At 42.1% G+C, this 17,411-nt stretch overlaps 1 long non-coding RNA gene across 3 annotated transcripts in view; it reads right to left on the bottom strand.

The window, feature by feature from the left end:
- Positions 1-17,411, bottom strand: part of LOC117655383 (uncharacterized) — a 148,831-nt gene that overhangs the window by 90,989 nt on the left and 40,431 nt on the right. The window lies entirely within an intron of this gene.

Here is a 17,411-nt window from a genome sequence, read left to right as displayed (position 1 = left end):
TATGCACAAAATTTATTGTTTATTTATCAAACAAAATTATATTAAAATTAAATTATTTATATTAAGATTAAACACAATTATTTTAACTAATTTTATCTATGCCCTCTTGCCACCATCATATAGGTCAAGACTGATAATAAGTGATATTGAATAATTTAAGCACAAGATGATATAAACATTTAGGACAATTTAATTTTATTATTATTATTTTTAAAACAGTAGTATCTCCTATCATTATTTGCATGCAATTACTGTTAAAGTAAAGAAGCTTGAGCTTCTTACAAAGTACCTGGGATTTCTTCAGAGGTCAAAATTTATACAGTGGTGTCCAGTTTGGGCCAACTTTTCCCTTGGACTATAAGCAGCAATCTTTTGTAAAATCTTTAATTTTCAGACAGCAATGTTGTGGAGATGGGAATTAAAGAAACATCCCGTTTAGGGCAGACAGAATCAGTTTAATTATTTATTGCAATAAAGGATCAGATAGGTATTGATACCTCAAGATCTGAACAAAGTTATGATCATGAGACTCCAGTTTTATACAGTTTCAAACAAAGGATTCTGTGAAGTCAGCAATTCATATGGTCCTATACATTTGTCTTTTTTAATTGACATTTCCTAATTACTGTGTTTGCAAAACAGTTATAATAATTCTTCTAAAAAGTTACTGAAGCATATTTTTCAAATTATCTCTTGTTGAAACAACAATATGGACATCTCTGTTACTCTGACCTTCAAAGTGTAAATCACCTAGACTGTTCTTATCTGTGACAACTGAGAGGCCTTGAAGTAGGAGTCCTACTAGAAAGGAATGTGCCTGCCTATGTGCTGGATATAATTGCAAGCAATTTCTCTCTTACAATATTAAGAACAAAGAGGGCCCTTCAGTGATCATCTAGTTGGACCCGTTTTTACTTTATTTATTATTTTATTTGTTACCTTTCCACCTTACTCCCACCTTACTCCCCCCTCTGGGAGTTTGTCTATGCATAAACTCCCACAACTTACTTATAAGTGTAACTACTGAGTATAAAAAGTTCCAATAAACAACTCTATAATATAAAAATGCTAACAAAATATAAGAATTAAAGGCATATAAAAGATTATATATGATTGCTTCCATTCTTCTAAGTCTTAGGAAGATTCTTTCCATCTTTCCACCAGTTCCATTTCCACATATGGATCTGCATCAGAATCTGTAGGTTCTTCCATAGGGTAGGGACCAAGTTGATTAAGAAATTGTTCTGTCAGAGCTAGTTCCCTCTCAACTTGAATTTCCTTTACTGCTTTTATGGATAATTGTCTGAGGAGTGGTATTACACATGGAATGAATGCTAAGCCAGCAATGGCACATATGAACAAAAATATCATTTGCTTAATCCAGCCGGACCCAGGCACCCAAAAAAACCACATGTCAGAAGCTTGTAACCTCTGACCTATCTTGGAAGCCCTATCCTGCAATTCCCGAGCACCTTCTCTGACCACACCTGATTTGTTCATGTAGAAACAACAATCTTCACCTAAAAATATACATGTTCCTCCTTTTTCTGCTGTCAGGAGGTCTAAGGCACGTCGGTTTTGTAACACCACTGCTGCCAAGGAATCTATCTGATTTTGGACCTCGATCAAAGTGCCAGCGATTCGATTCAAACTTCCTTGTAGCTCCTCTGAGATTTGTCTAAATTGGATTACTGAGTGTGTGAGTCCTGCTATACCTGTCCCAACAGCTGTACCCATGCCTATAAGCACTAACAGTGGGATGAGTATAGGGACTCTCTTCTGGACATGTCCCAAAAGGGGAACAGGGATAGCATGCTCTGCACTGACAACACCTACTTTAGGAAAAAGGTGAGCCAGTGTACAAGTTCCAGTCCAGTTTGTTGGTATGCACAAATATGCATTAGTTCCACACAGAAAAAACACTCCTTTTTCTTCCACGCATATTCCGATGTTCATGGAAAAGGCATGGATTCTTCGGTTGTTTTCATTAGTCCAAACACCTAGAGTACCTGCTACAAACATCCCTGCTAAAGGTTGTAATGGGACTTCTAGTGAAGGGTCCTTCTGCTTATCTCTGAGAATTGGTCCTTCAAAAACATATCGAGAGGTAGTATTTCCAGGTGGAAAAAGGATACATAAACCTGATTTGGACTGTAAGTTGAACCAAAGCGGAAATCTTGGAGGTCGAAATGGTCTTGGACAGCTTTCAAAGGACAGATTCCCTCCACCCCACTTTTCCTTCCTAAAGTTCAGTTCAGGTGGAGCTGTGAAAGTAACCTTTTGTTGAAATTTGCGGTAAGCAGAGGGAAAAATTCCCTTTGTTAATTTTATGTCCACCAAGTTTATTTTAGGGCCAAAATATATTACTGACTGACATTGTTCATCTGTCAGGGATCCTACAGGCCTACCACGTTTCTGATGTCTCTTTACACACAAAGAAGGTGTTCCTATGAGGTCTACACCTGTAGCAATTGGGCCTGTGATAGGAAGACGACTTTTTCCCAATCGTTTGAATGCTTCATAAAAATCTCCTTGTATTGGTGAGACAGGTACTTTATCTCTACTATCCCTTTCAAGGAGAATTGTAGCCTTTGTTCTGACCCAGAGTTGTGATTTTACAGGAATAGCATGATAAGATGTAGGGTCAGCAGATAGACATAACCAGCATTTCTGACCTAGGGTAGGGTTATACTGATTAACAAGATCTTGACTTAATTCCAGAATCCGTGATATATAGTCTCCTCTATGTAATTGCTGCAGAGGCCCATTTTCCTTATCTACTCCCCCCTCAGCTGGGAATGTCAAGATAGGAACCTTAGGTGGTGGAGTTGACTTAGGTCTAAGGTAACGACCCCGTGCATAGACAATGCGTTTTTGGCGGGAGCGAACTTGACCTAAAGTGTAGTCATCTAGGGAATCAATGTTCCTTACATGGTTACTTGAGAATGCAAGAGCGAATAATGTCCAAAGCCATAAGCAAAACATAATCACTGTGGTGTGTAGCTCACAACTTCAGGGAGAGGGTTAGTGGTGTGTGTGGTTTGGGATATAGCAGTAGCAAGAAAAATCCTAGGTCTACCACAAAAAAGTTCCTTATATATGTAAAACAAAATTACTAGCAAGATTAGAAAAACAAGTACCCACAAAACGTACTCCCAAACTTCTAATAACATTAGCATGTGTAAGAAAGTGTTATATTAAAGCTAAGAAAATGTATATGTGCAATGTGAAGGTAGTTTCCTCCTGATGAATCTTCCGCCGTGTGTTGAGAGTCAGCTTCCGGAGTGATTCTGCAGGGCTGATGATCACCACCGTGCGTAGAGAGCCCGTTGCCAGTAGGACTCAGCAGGGTGTATTCTTCTTAAATCTCAGCACGAGAGGTTTCTCCATCTGTGTCACCTGGTACGTCACTGGATCAGTCTGGTTCGCTGGTTTCACCCTCGTCCAATGGATCCAGGATTTGCCTTCTAGCGTCTTAACTGCAAGAGGTGAACACATCACAACAGTATACGGTCCTTTCCATCTAGGCTTTAAAGGTTCATCTTTCCAATGTTTCACCCACACTCTATCACCTGGCTTGTAATCATGACCTGCTGTTGTAATAGGGGGTGGTCTGCACTCCTGCATATAATGCCTTAATTGGTTAACATGATTGTTATGTTGTTGTAACTGCAAAAGTAATCTTTTGGCTTCCACTCCCCCTTTCTGAGCTAAGTCAGGCCAACCTTGAAAATGGTGTTTGAACAAAGCCGGGGGTCTTCCATATAAAAGTTCAAAAGGAGACAACTGGTATTTGGTTCGTGGGGTAGTTCTAAAAATGTACAAGGCCATAGGAAAAACTTGAAGCCATGGCAAATGTGTTTCTAGACACAACTTGGTAATGATTGCTTTCAATGAGCGATGAGCTCTTTCAAGTTTTGTAGCAGATTGAGGTCGAAAAGAACAATGATATCTCCACTTTACACCTGCTGCTTCAGCTAAGTGGCGATTTATACGTTGTACAAATTCAGGGCCATTATCAGAACTGATGTGAGATGGGCAGCCAAATCTTGGAATTATTTCCTTTAAAAGAAAGCGTGCAACTTGTATAGCTAACTTGTTTCGAGTAGGGAAGGCTTCCAGCCAACCAGAATATGTGTCAATAAAAGTGAGCAAAGCTTTATAACCATTGCATCTGGCCATATCAGTGAAATCTACTACTAAATAGTCCGTTGGCAAGTAAGAGATGGGCTGTTGTCCTTCAGGTAAATGTGGTCCTTGCCTGGCATTTACTTGAGCACAAGCGGAACACTGAGAAGTCACCTTGGCCACCAGGCTCTGCAAATTATTTATTTATTTATTTATTTATTTATTTATTTATTTATTTATTTATTTATTTATTTATTTATTTATTTATTTATTTATTTGAATTTCTATACCGTCCTTCTCCTTTCGGACTCAGGGCGGTGAACAGTCAGATAAAAAACATCTATACAAACATCACAGTTAAAAAATAAAGTTAAAATAATTTATAAATTTGGCCCATAATTTAAAACTTGTCAATTAAAATAAATATTAAAATTTTAAAACTAACCCTAAAATCAGGACAGACCGGCTAGCTGAAAAAAATAAGTTTTTAGGGCCCGACGAAAAATCCGGAGGTCGGAGATCACTCGTATCTCTGGGGGAAGATTGTTCCATAGGGTAGGTGCCACCACAGAGAAGCTCTCCTCCTGGGGGTCGTCAGCCGGCATTGTCTGGCCGATGGCACCCTGAGGAGGCCCTCTCTGTGGGAGCGAACCAGCCGGTGGGAGGCTATTGGTGGCAGAAGGCGGTCCCGTAAGTACCCTGACCCTAAGCAATGGAGCGCTTTAAAGGTGATCACCAACACCTTGAAGCGCACCCGGAAGTCCACCGGAAGCCAATGCAGCTCGCGCAGGAGAGGAGTCACATGGGAGCGCCCCGTCGCTCCCATAATCCCCCGCGCAGCCGCATTCTGCACCAGTTGGAGCCTCCGGGTGTACCCCAAGGGGAGCCCCATGTAGAGAGCGTTACAATAGTCCAGACGAGAAGTGACGAGTGCTTGAGTGACCGTGTGTAGGGAGTCCTGGTCCAGAAAGGGGCGCAACTGGCGTATCAGGCGAACCTGACAAAAAGCCCCCCTGGCCACGGCTGTCATATGCCCTTCTAAAGACAGCCGCGCATCCAGGAGGACACCCAAGTTGCGGGCCCTCTCCGTGGGGGCCAATGATTCGCCCCCAATAACCAGCGATGGCGTCAGCTGGCTATACCAGGACGCCGGCAGCCACAGCCACTCGGTCTTGGAAGGGTTGAGTCGAAGCCTGTTTCTCCCCATCCAGACCCGCACGGCCTCCAGGCACTGGGACATCACTTCCAAGGCATCATTGGGATGGTCTGGGGTGGAAATGTACAGCTGAGTATCAGCGTACTGATGGAACTCCACCCCAAAACCACGGATGATCTCACCCAGCAGCTTCACATAAATGTTGAACAGGAGGGGCGAGAGGACCAACCCTTGCGGCACCCCACAAACAAGGCGCCTTGGGGTCGACCGCTGCCCCCCTATCAACACAGATTGCGACCGGTCGGAGAGATAGGAGGAGAACCACCGCAGAACGGTGCCCCCCACTCCCAGTCCCTCCAGCCGGCGCAACATGATACCATGGTCGATGGTATCAAAAGCCGCTGAGAGGTCTAACAGGACCAGGATAGAGGAATAACCCCTATCCCGGGCCCTCCAGAGATCATCCACCAATGCGACCAATGCCGTTTCCGTGCTGTACCCAGGTCTGAAGCCGGACTGGAGCGGATCCAGATAGACAGCTTCATCCAGGTACTGGGGAAGCTGTCACGCCACCACACTCTCAACAACCTTCGCAATAAAGCGAAGGTTGGAGACTGGACGATAGTTAGCCAAAATAGCCGGATCCAGGGATGGCGTCTTGAGGAGAGGCCTCACCACCACCTCTTTCAAGGCGGCCGGCAGGACACCCTCGCTCAGAGAAGCGTTAATAATCCCCTGGAGCCAGCCTTGTGTAACCTCCCGGGAAGCCAGCACCAACCAGGAGGGACACGGGTCCAATAAACATGTGGTTGTGTTCAGTCGTCCCAAGATCCTGTCCACGTCCTCGGGAGCCACAGGATCGAACTCCGCCCAGATAACACTCTCAAGGCCTGCCTCAGTCATCTCGTCTGAACTAACCCAGTCGGCGGCCAAGTCTTCCCGAATCTGAGTTATTTTATCATCCAGATACTGTACAAAATCTCAGCTCGGCCCTGCAAGGGGTCCTCCCGCGCTCCCAGATGGAGGAGGGAGCGGGTCACCCTAAACAGGGCGGCTGGGCGGTTATCTGATGACGCGATAAGAGCGGCAAAATAGCTAGATTTCGCCACTTTTATCACCACTAGGTAGGTCTTAATATGAGACCTTACCAGTGTCAAGTCAGACTCGGAACGACTGGCCCTCCAACCGCTCTCTAGGTGTCTTTTCCAGCGCTTCATCTCCCTCAGCTCCTCAGAAAACCAAGGAGCTAAGTGAGTTCGGCGCCGGGTCTGAGGCCGCAAAGGCATGACCCGGTCCAAAGCCCCGGCAGCCGCCCTATCCCAGGCGGCCACCAGGTCATCAGCCGAGTCATGAGCTAGAGTCTCAGGAAATGGCCCAAGCTCCATCTGGAACCTATCAGGGTCCATCAGGCGCCTGGGGCGGAACCACCTGGTCGGTTCCACCTCCCTGCGACGGGGTACGGTGGTCAGAAAGTCAAGTCGAAGGAGCGAGTGGTCAGACCATGACAAGGGTTCAATATCTACATCCCCTATATCAAGGCCACTCAACCACTGACCAGAGATAAAAACTAAGTCCAGAGTGTGTCCCCCCATATGAGTAGGGCCGTGAATTACTTGGGTCAGGTCCATGGCCGTCATGGAAGCCATGAACTCCCGAGCTACCTCAGATGTTTCACCGATGGATGGCAGGTTGAAATCCCCCATGACCACAAGTCTGGGGGTATCAGTCGCCACCTCAGCTATAACATTGAGGAGCTCGGGCAGGGTCGTTGCCACGTGGCAGGGAGCCAGGTACGTGATCAACAGACCCATCTGCGCCCCACGACCCCACTTCCCAAAAAGGGACTCACATCCGGCTATCTGAGGTACAGTGGTCTCCCTTGGATCAAGACCTTCTTTTAGAATGACCGCCACCCCCCCCGCCCCTGCCCTGAGCTCTCGGCTGATGAAATGCACGGAAGCCTGATGGGCACATCTCCACGAGGGGAACTCCCCCCTCATGGCCCAACCAGGTCTCCGTGATACCTGCCAGGTCCGCTCCCCCCTCCTGAATAAGATCACAAATGAGGGGGGCTTTATTTACCACGGACCTGGCATTACATAACATCAGCCGGAGACTCGGGCGCTGAGACTCTAAGCAGCCTGGGGAACGGGAAGAGCTAAGGGGACCGGGGCACACAATCGCTCGGAGATAGCGAGCACGTGCCCCCACCACATGATATGGCCCCCTGCTCCCGCCATACCTGCCCCTCCCACTCAGCGTGTTAATAGAGAAGCCCTCACTAGAGGGCATTCTAACAGTCCCCTTTCCCCCAGAGGCCGTACCCCCTACAGCACCATTAATAGCAACCGGACTGGTCTGCAACCCCCGTGGGTTTTCCCCCAAACCCACATAACCTCCCCCACCCTCAGAACCCCTTAAAAGTCTATTTTAAAAAGTCTTTAAAAAACCCCTCAATCCCCTTTTTGCGACATGCCACCTCTCGGGGTCCCAAGGTCCCAAAAAATTAGGGATGTAAAAAGCAGCCTGTAGTTGCTGGGCCAAAGCTGTTTTGCCGATGTGTGATGTTTGATGTGCTTCCATTACTAGGGGCCAAGCGAGGGAAACTGGTACCACTGGGCGATTGTCTGGAAGTGTGTACCATCCCCTCACAAGAGTGGCTTTGAGAACCCCTATAGCTTTCTCCCTTTCCACAGGTGTATAGGTTGGATGGGATTTCTCAATGTATGATTCAATTTCATGTGCCAAATAGAGATGAGAATTCGTTTTGTCTATAGGCTGATGTGCTGCAAGTTTAGCTTCTTTATCAGCAAATCGATTGCCTTGGCAATGAGAGTGTCTGTTTTCTGATGACCTGGGCAATGGATGACAGCTAAAGACTTGGGAAACTGTGCAGCTTGAATCAACCTTTCGATTAAAGAGGCATGTTGTATTAATTTGCCTGAAGAATCAGTGAAGCCCCTTTCTTTATAAATAGCAGCATGTGCTTGAATAGTCAAAAAGGCATATTTACTGTCAGTGTAGACGTTAAGAGTTTTGCCTGAGGCTAATTCCAATGCACGGATAAGAGCCCATAATTCTGCTGCTTGTGCGCTGGTGCCCACGGGAAGGGACGAACTTTCAATGACCCCCTCTGTACTAACAATTGCATAGCCCGCATATCTAGTTCCGTGTTCTACAAAGCTGGATCCGTCCGTGAACCAAGTAAGCTGGGCATGTAAAAGAGGGATGTCAGTTAAGTCCGGCCTGCAGGAATATTGATGATCTAAAACATATAAACAGTCATGCAGTGGGAGAGATGCATCTGGTATAGGCATGAGGGTAGCCGGGTTGATGGTTGCACGTTGATGAAGAGTAATTTGAGGATTTTCTAGCAAGAGTGCTTGATATGTATGCAGCCATTGGTTACTCAACCACAAATGTCCTTTATTTTCCAAAATAGTTTGCAAAGCATGTGATGCATAAACTGCTACGTCTGAAGTAAAAGTCAGTTTGTTTGTATCTTTCACAAGTTCTGAGACAGCAGCCAGCATTTTAAGACAGTGCGGCCATCCCTGGGCCGGGGCATCAAGTTGTTTAGATAAGTAAGCTACAGGCCGTTGCCATGACCCCTTCTGTTGTGTCAACACCCCTAAAGCCACATTATGACGGACGTCTACATAGAGGCTTAGTGAGATCTGGCAATCCGAGAGCAGGGCAGGATGTGAGAAGTGTTTTTAATTGTTCAAAGGAATTTACTTGCTCCTTGCCCCATTCAAAAGGATCGTTTTCAGCGCCTCGAGTCGATGAATACAAAGGCTTGGCCAGGAGAGCAAAATTAGGGACCCATAAACGGCAAAAGCCCATGACCCCCAAAATGCCTCTCAGTTCCTTTCGAGTTTTAGGTGGGGGCAGCTGTAAAATTGCCTGTTTTCTAGGTAAGCCCAAGTTTCTTTGGCCTTGAGACAAATTATATCCCAAATATGTAACTTCCTTTTGAACTAATTGTGCTTTCTTTCTGGATGCCCTGTAACCACAGTCTCTCAGTAATTCCAGAAGCATTTGGGTATTTTTGAAACAATTCTCCTGTGTGGTTCCTGTCACTAAGACATCATCTACATATTGAAGGAGACAATCACCTTCTTGAACTGGGTGAAAGTGTTGTAAGTCCAAAGCAAGAGCTTGACCAAAAAGAGTTGGAGAATTTTTAAAACCTTGAGGCAACCTAGTCCATGTATATTGAGAATGGCGACGTGAGTTAGGGTCTTTCCACTCAAAAGCGAATAGATCCTGGCTATCAGGATGTAAGGGGATTGTGAAAAAAGCATCCTTCAAGTCTATGACTGAAAACCATGTTGCTTGGAACCATAGTTCCAAGCAAAATATATGGATTAGACATAATTGCATGAAGCGTTACAGTCCGGTTATTTAGAGGCCTAAGATCCTGTGCAGGTCTCCAGCTACCATCTGGTTTTTTTATGGGTAATATTGCAGTATTCCATGGGGATTTAGTTTCCCTTAATATGCCTGCAGCTAAGAATTTGTCAATTAAGACCTGGATGGCTGTAGCCACATCCTGTGGAATGTGATACTGGGGTACTCTAATAGGCTGGCATCCTGGTTTCAGCTTGACTTCAACTGGAGATGCAAATATAGCAAGCCCAGGGGGATTGTCTTCTGCCCACAAGGTAGGAACATTGAATCTCTCCCAATTGCTTTCAATGAGTGTGTCTTGCATTAGCATTAATCGCCACATTTCTTCCACTGGGTGTGTTACTGTTAAGTACTGTCCATTATCATTGAAAGAAATAGTGGCTTGTAGTTTAGAAAGCAAATCTCTGCCTATCAGTGGAACTGGGCAATTAGGCATGTACAAAAATTGATGCTCCACTAAGCCGTTTCCAACTTTGCATTTAACTGGTTTCAGGAGACTGTGTGTAACTGCATCGCCAGAAACGCCTTGGATTCTAATCTTCTTAACTGACAAAGGAGCCACTTGTGTGTTAATTACTGATCGACTGGCTCCGGTATCAACCAACATGCGTACGTGATGTTTTCCCACCCATAAATCCATCAAGGGCTCCGGGGGGTGGGGTGAAGCCGCGGAGCTGAGGCAGCTTCAATCGTCCCAGTCCATTTCAGCTAAGCCGATAACTTCCGGATTCTGGGTTGACTGGCTGGGTGAAATAAATTGCCTATCATTTCCTCTTCTTCCTCTGAAAACTCCTCTCATATTCCCTCTCACAGACCTTCCGTTAAAACCTCCTCTATGACTTCCTCTCACCATCTGAAATCCACGCCCGTAGGATACTTCTCTGGGTTCCATTCTTCTACGGGGACATTCTTTCTTCCAATGACCAGTTTCCCCACAAAATGCACACTGATTTGGTCCTAAAACAACCCCACCGAGTGCCAAAGCTAACATCTCCGTCTGCTTTCTGTCCTTAGCAACTTGCTTTTTCTCTTCCTCTCTTTCTCTGTTCAAATAAACCTTCTTAGCAACCTCTAACAATTCAGAAGTATTCTTGCCAAGAGCGCCCTCTAGTTTCTGAAGTTTGCATCTGATGTCAGGAGCGCTCTGGCTGATAAATCTTTCATTTAACATAAATCTGTTTGCAGGATCCTCAACATCTATGCCTGTGTGAATCTTATAAGATTCAATCAAACGTGTTAAAAATGCTTCAGGGGATTCATCTTTCTCCTGCAAAACAGTGGCGGTCTTTGCATAATTAACAGGACCCTTTGCAGCCTCTCTCAAACTTTCTACACATAAGAGGTGGTAGTTATTTAGCAGCGTTTGATGTGGAGGGTGATTTGCATCCCAAGCAGGGTCTGCTTCTGCTGCTGCAGCAATCTTATCGGCTGCTTGATTTGCATCAGGAAACATGCGGTTTAGTACTTTTCCTTTAGCAATTTTGAATTTCTCTCTATCTTCCATAGAAAGCAATGTATTTAACAGCAATTGGATATCTCCCCACGTGGGTTGGTGAGTTTGCATAATAGTGTTGAAGAGGTCCACAAAATCAAGGGGTTTTTTGCTAAACGGACCGTACTGCTGCTTCCAGTTCAAAAGATCCGTTGTTGTAAAAGGCTGGTACTGCAACAATGACCTAATGATGGGCTGGCCTTGTGGATCCTGTCCATGATCCAGCATTTCCCTTAAAGGGGCCACAATTGCTATCTTTTTAAGGCTTGTCTGAGATCTGGTCCGGGAACTAACAGGTTTTTCTGCCTCCTCTTCCTGTTCTCCGTCACTCTTAACTTCTCTTTTGACTTGTAAATTAGGTTTCCGAGGTGGAATGTTTCTCTGTGTTGCAGGCAGCGCTGGATAAAGGTTTTGCCTTGGGGCTGCAGGAAGGGGGGCATAGGGAGGAGGGCGGTTTATCTCTTCCTCCTCTTCCTGGCTAAAAATCTTAGTTTTAACTCCTTGTTTGGTGTTTTTATCTGTTCTGCCATCACACACACATGCACACATTCCAACTGATACTTTTAAGCCATTTGGGGTTTGCCATCTGAATGAGCTGCCACTGATCGATATATGGAAACTGGTCCCATAGCCCCTCCTGGGTAATGATCTTGTGCACCTTTGAAATTATTATTGGATCTAGAGAGCCCCCTGCTGGCCATCTCATGCCTAAAGCTGTCCATTTTGAGACAAAAATGTTTTAATTTTCAGGATCGCATGGAGGACCTCCATAAGATTCAGAAAAAACAGTTTGAAAGTGGGCTAGCATGCATTGTAACGGTGTCCGCTGGACACTGTTTTTCCCACCCATTCCTAACACACTAACACACTACCAATGACCTGGGGCACTGGACACTTGACAGTCACCATCAGGAACTGCGTTGGTTTAACCACCCTTCACAGCCTAATCTAGAGGGTTGAAAAATGCCGTTTCCCCTCTCAGGAGATTGATCAGATCCCCTTCTGTCTTAAAAATAGACAGTTCTATTTTTTCCCCGTTTAAATGATTACTTGCCTGGCAGGCGTTGTTTTCCTTCGGCCGTCCGCGGAGTTACTGGGTCTTGTCTGCCCTCTTGTGGGTCCTTGGCTGAAGCTGCTTCGCCAGCAAGCATACGGCCGTCTCTCAACGAAGGATTCTAGAGACTTCAAAGGAGTCTTGTGCCGGCTGTTGAATCTTCGATGTGAAAAAGCCGGTCCCGCTGGGGCAGTTCGCCTAGGAAGAAAAAAATCTCTGCTTCTCAAAGTCCCCTCTGCCGGGTGCCAAAATTGTTGTGGAGATGGGAATTAAAGAAACATCCCGTTTAGGGCAGACAGAATCAGTTTAATTATTTATTGCAATAAAGGATCAGATAGGTATTGATACCTCAAGATCTGAACAAAGTTATGATCATGAGACTCCAGTTTTATACAGTTTCAAACAAAGGATTCTGTGAAGTCAGCAATTCATATGGTCCTATACATTTGTCTTTTTTAATTGACATTTCCTAATTACTGTGTTTGCAAAACAGTTATAATAATTCTTCTAAAAAGTTACTGAAGCATATTTTTCAAATTATCTCTCGTTGAAACAACAATATGGACATCTCTGTTACTCTGACCTTCAAAGTGTAAATCACCTAGACTGTTCTTATCTGTGACAACTGAGAGTCCTTGAAGTAGGAGTCCTACTAGAAAGGAATGTGCCTGCCTATGTGCTGGATATAATTGCAAGCAATTTCTCTCTTACAATATTAAGAACAAAGAGGGTCCTTCAGTGATCATCTAGTTGGACCCGTTTTTACTTTATTTATTATTTTATTTGTTACCTTTCCACCTTACTCCCACCTTAGCAAAGCATCTATTCTTCCAGAGACTGCTTTTACTCTTTTTGCTTTTTAAAAATCAGTTCATCAGAGCAAGTTTGAAACACTGAGCATTTAGCCCAAATAAATAAGTACTGCTAAGTCTTTGGGGGTTATTTTGGAGGGGTATGATTAAAAAAAAAAACTTTCTCCTCAAGGAACATCAAAAAGGAAAAAAAACCAGCATACCTATAATTTGTTAAAAAAAGTGGGGGGAAGGAAATGAGATATTGCTTCCAGCACTATGATTCCATGGTTTTATGGGATTAGTAATGCATTGCACAAAAGGTATTGGTGGGCATGCTATCAATTAATCATCTAGTTAAAACAAAAATGTAAAAATAATAATCATGTCAAACCTGTCCCACAAACTGGGGGAAAATAGAACTGCATTATTTAGGTAGAGTTACTATCCATGGCACTAATTTATGTCATGTGGCCTATAATCTATTTCGTACCAACTGAAAGGGTCTCCACCAGTATACAGTATACAGTGTAATTACATTGCTTCTCTAAGTTTGCAGACTTTGTGCAATTTTCTCTTCCTGAAATGATTATCTGCTGTTAGGAAAACTGCAGGAAGAGCAAAAGAAATTCATATTTGGAAGCCCTGAAAGCAAAGTGAAGTGTTGGATAAATGATGATAATTACAATAAAAATGAAATACGTTTTAGTTACCAGTTTTATCTAAACTGTGTCTTTCAATTATTCCCCCTGAGGCATAATCAGCACTATCAACACTGAACATAAGTTGCTGATTATATTCATGTTAGGGCTATGAGTAGAGTTGTACATTCAATGGTTTTCAAAATGGTGCAAATTTTGTTCTAGTTTTAAAAATGTAATATAATATACAACTACTCTAAAGTAAGCCTTATGACACTTGTGGGGGTGAAGTAAAGGGCTAGCAGATGCATTCATAAACATACTAAGCCTGTATAATTTGTAACCTTAATTACATTTTGTAATTCAGTTTTGTGGCTTGAGACCCAATTCATTTGATTAGTTTAATGTTAATTGTACACAATCCCAGAAAAAGGATTCATTCAATTACATTGCATTATTGGAACATATCCACTAAGTAATTCAATATATTTATAGGTAAGTGTGTTAGGACTGTGGTCTGAATGAAAACTCAAATAACAAACTGAATATACACCTTCTCAAAAGTCCTAATGAGTTGTTTAATTTAATTTTTTTGAAAATAAATGTGTATAAGATTGCAACTTTAACTTTCTTTTATAACTTAAATAATTTAGGATTTAAATCTCACAAATGGCTTAATACAAGAGATTTAAACAATCCACTTCAGCACATAAATGCAATACATTTTGATAAAGTATCACAAGAGTTAATAATTATTGAAGTGACACATGAGCAATAGATAATATAAATTAACTTCATCCTTTAATTATATAGTTTTATATATGAAAGAAATTATGTTATCAGCACTAAATAGTTAAAAAAGTCTTTGAAGCATATTCAGTCGGTGTAGATATTGAAAATATAGGAAAAAATAACTGTTATAACTCTATTTGGCATGTATTTTCTAGAATTCTTACAAACAATAAAAGTCTTATTTTTACACTGTTAAATCCAGAGCTGAAATTGCATCATTAATATGATAGACATCATTTGCATAGTACCATAATTTATGTCACCTACTTCGCAGAATTACATAAATGAAGTAAATGGATTTCAATGATATAACTTACAGTGATTGCTCACAATGATTTAGGAAAATAAAATTTATCCATTTTATCCAAAGTCAACAGAATGAAGACCAGAGGAATCATGGTTTGAATGTATTTATTTATTTGCTAAATTTATTAGCCACCTATCTTGCCATGGGGTACTCTAGGTGGCTTATGATAATAAAAATGAAGAAAAATAAAAAGGTAAACACAAGTGAAATAATAGAACAATAAAATAAACAATTACAAAAGAACACAAGAAGAATAAACACATCAATATGATCACTAAAAAGATGGATGGGTGGAGAGCAGAGAGCAAGGGGGAGCAGGTGGAGTTTGCCATCAATCTAGCAGCCACCTTCAGTGTGGAATTCCTCCATATAGTCCCCATGCTAACAGACAGAGCCAAGTCTTCAGGCATTAACAGGCATTAACAAATAGACTACTATAGCTTTTGCAAGTGATAGATAGATAGACAGACAAACAGACAGACAGACAGACAGATGAGAGACAGACAGACAGACAGACAGACAGACAGACAGACAGACAGAGACAGAGGGATAGATAAACGTAAAACAATAAATGCCAAATTCTGAATATAAAGATGAGTGGTTAAAATACTTGGAAATGTTTAGTTTGAGGACTATATCAAACAGTCATTGGTTGAGATGGGCAGCTATAGAAATTGAATAATTAAATATTGTTAATACAACATATAATAGTTAAGGTATTTGAAGGGCTATAATAGAGGATAGAGCTTTTGATTGCTCTAAAACAGTGTTTCTCAACCTCAGCATCTTTAAGATGAGTGGACTTTAACTTCTAGAATTCCCCAGCCAGTACATTGTTCTAATTATCGAAGGCTATATAAATGTTTTAAATAAAGATATAAATAAGATATAACCTCACAAATTACCTTGCTTTCCAAAAAGCAAGATAGGCGTACAGAAAGGGAAAGGGGGAAAACGATATTAATGAAATAAGAACGAATCACCTGTGAGTTTAAGCACTTTAGTAGTGAAGCAGCCTGTCTTGAAACATAAAAACAAAACTTCTTAAAACTGCCAAATTACTGTAGAACTAATATCCTTTATTAGCTGGACTAATGACATTTGAAGTGATTTCCAAGTGAATTCTGTGAAAATAATTTCTAGTCTATTAGAAAAATCCCCAAAATTGACTATCATAAGCTTGTAGTCAAATGATTATATGCTAGCTTAATTAACATGGTTTGTAGATCATACTCCAAGAAGTAGTTGGCTATGGTGATCTGAATGGTTGTCCAAAGATGAAAGAGGGAGGCACAAGAGAACACTAATGCAACAGAAATCACACTGCACAAGAGTTATTGTGGTAAAGAGGTTGGGCTAAGAACATGGAAACCAGAATCTAGTCTATCCTCAGATATGGAAATTTACTGAAAACTTTGGGCCAGTCACTATCTTTCAGCCCAACTCATCTCAAAAATTAGGGTTGCCAGGTGTCCACTATTTGAGCGGACAGTCCACTTTTTTCACATTATGTTCACTATTTTTTTTCACAAAATAGTGGACATTTTTTTTATTCAAAAGCTTTATGATGAAATGGTACGTAATTTAAAGCTGTACAGTCTAAGAGAATAAGGATAGGAGAATCGCGTTTTGTCTTTTTTTTCATAAGTTAGAATGAGACAAAGATCGAATGCTCATTGCAATAATCACATTTTACACAACAGCGCAAAAAATGCATTAAAGCAGTTATCTTTTGATATTGAAAATGTAGTGCTGAAGGTTTTTGCCGAATTTTCGAATTCTGCGAAGAAACGAGAAGAATTGAAATCATTTTTTGAGTTTTCGAGTCAGAATTCCATGAAGTTTTGCGCCATGTTCCAACACGTTGGTTAAGTTTGTTTAAAGCGGTCGAAAGACTTCTTTTAAACTGGATACTTCTAAAATCGTATTTTATTTCTCTTGGATCTGATTAGTGCCATAAGATTATCTGGAACCTTATTTCGGATCAGGAAAATGAACTCGCAAAGGACGATGAACCAACAATTTCAGAATTGTATTTATATTTCACGCACTTCTTCATGTCAATAATGCAAGACACCCTACTGAAGCTGGAAAGCAAGAAAATTCTTGCATGTGATCTTCACATTATCATGTGTAAGCTGCGTGATTCTTTGCAAAAAAAATACAATGAGCAGTTTTTTGGAATGAAAGTTTTATTTGCCTTACGTAAAAAACATTTGCCTGAGAATGCCGTGCAAAAGTTCAAGAAAGAAGCCATCAATGTGTATCAAAGAGCCATTGTGTACCTAGAAAAGTGGTATAATTTCACCGATTCAGTATATGAGATGCTAAATTGTTTCAATCTAATTGATCGCAATAATCCTCCAACTTTAGAAGAAATAACGAACATCCGGTTATTATCACCATGGCAAGAAGAACTTCCACCCATCACTCTCTTCGATGAAATTTCTGCCTTAGAAGTAGTTTATGTTCATCTGCAGGGCGATTCATCCCTTGATAAGTGGACGTACTTTTTTAAGAAAGAGCCAGCTCCAAGTTTACTGAAACTGTTCCAGTATTGTGCATCAGTTCCGGTATCAAATGCAAATGTTGAACGAATTTTCAGTGTCATGGGAAATTTGTGGACTGACGAACGTA

The sequence above is a fragment of the Pantherophis guttatus genome, chromosome 7 (assembly GCF_059756535.1).
Source record: "Pantherophis guttatus breed Tessera chromosome 7, ASM5975653v1, whole genome shotgun sequence".
Taxonomy (NCBI): Eukaryota; Metazoa; Chordata; class Lepidosauria; order Squamata; family Colubridae; genus Pantherophis; species Pantherophis guttatus.
Note: the sequence above shows the minus strand (reverse complement) of the source record. Positions and strands in the feature narration are given on the sequence as shown.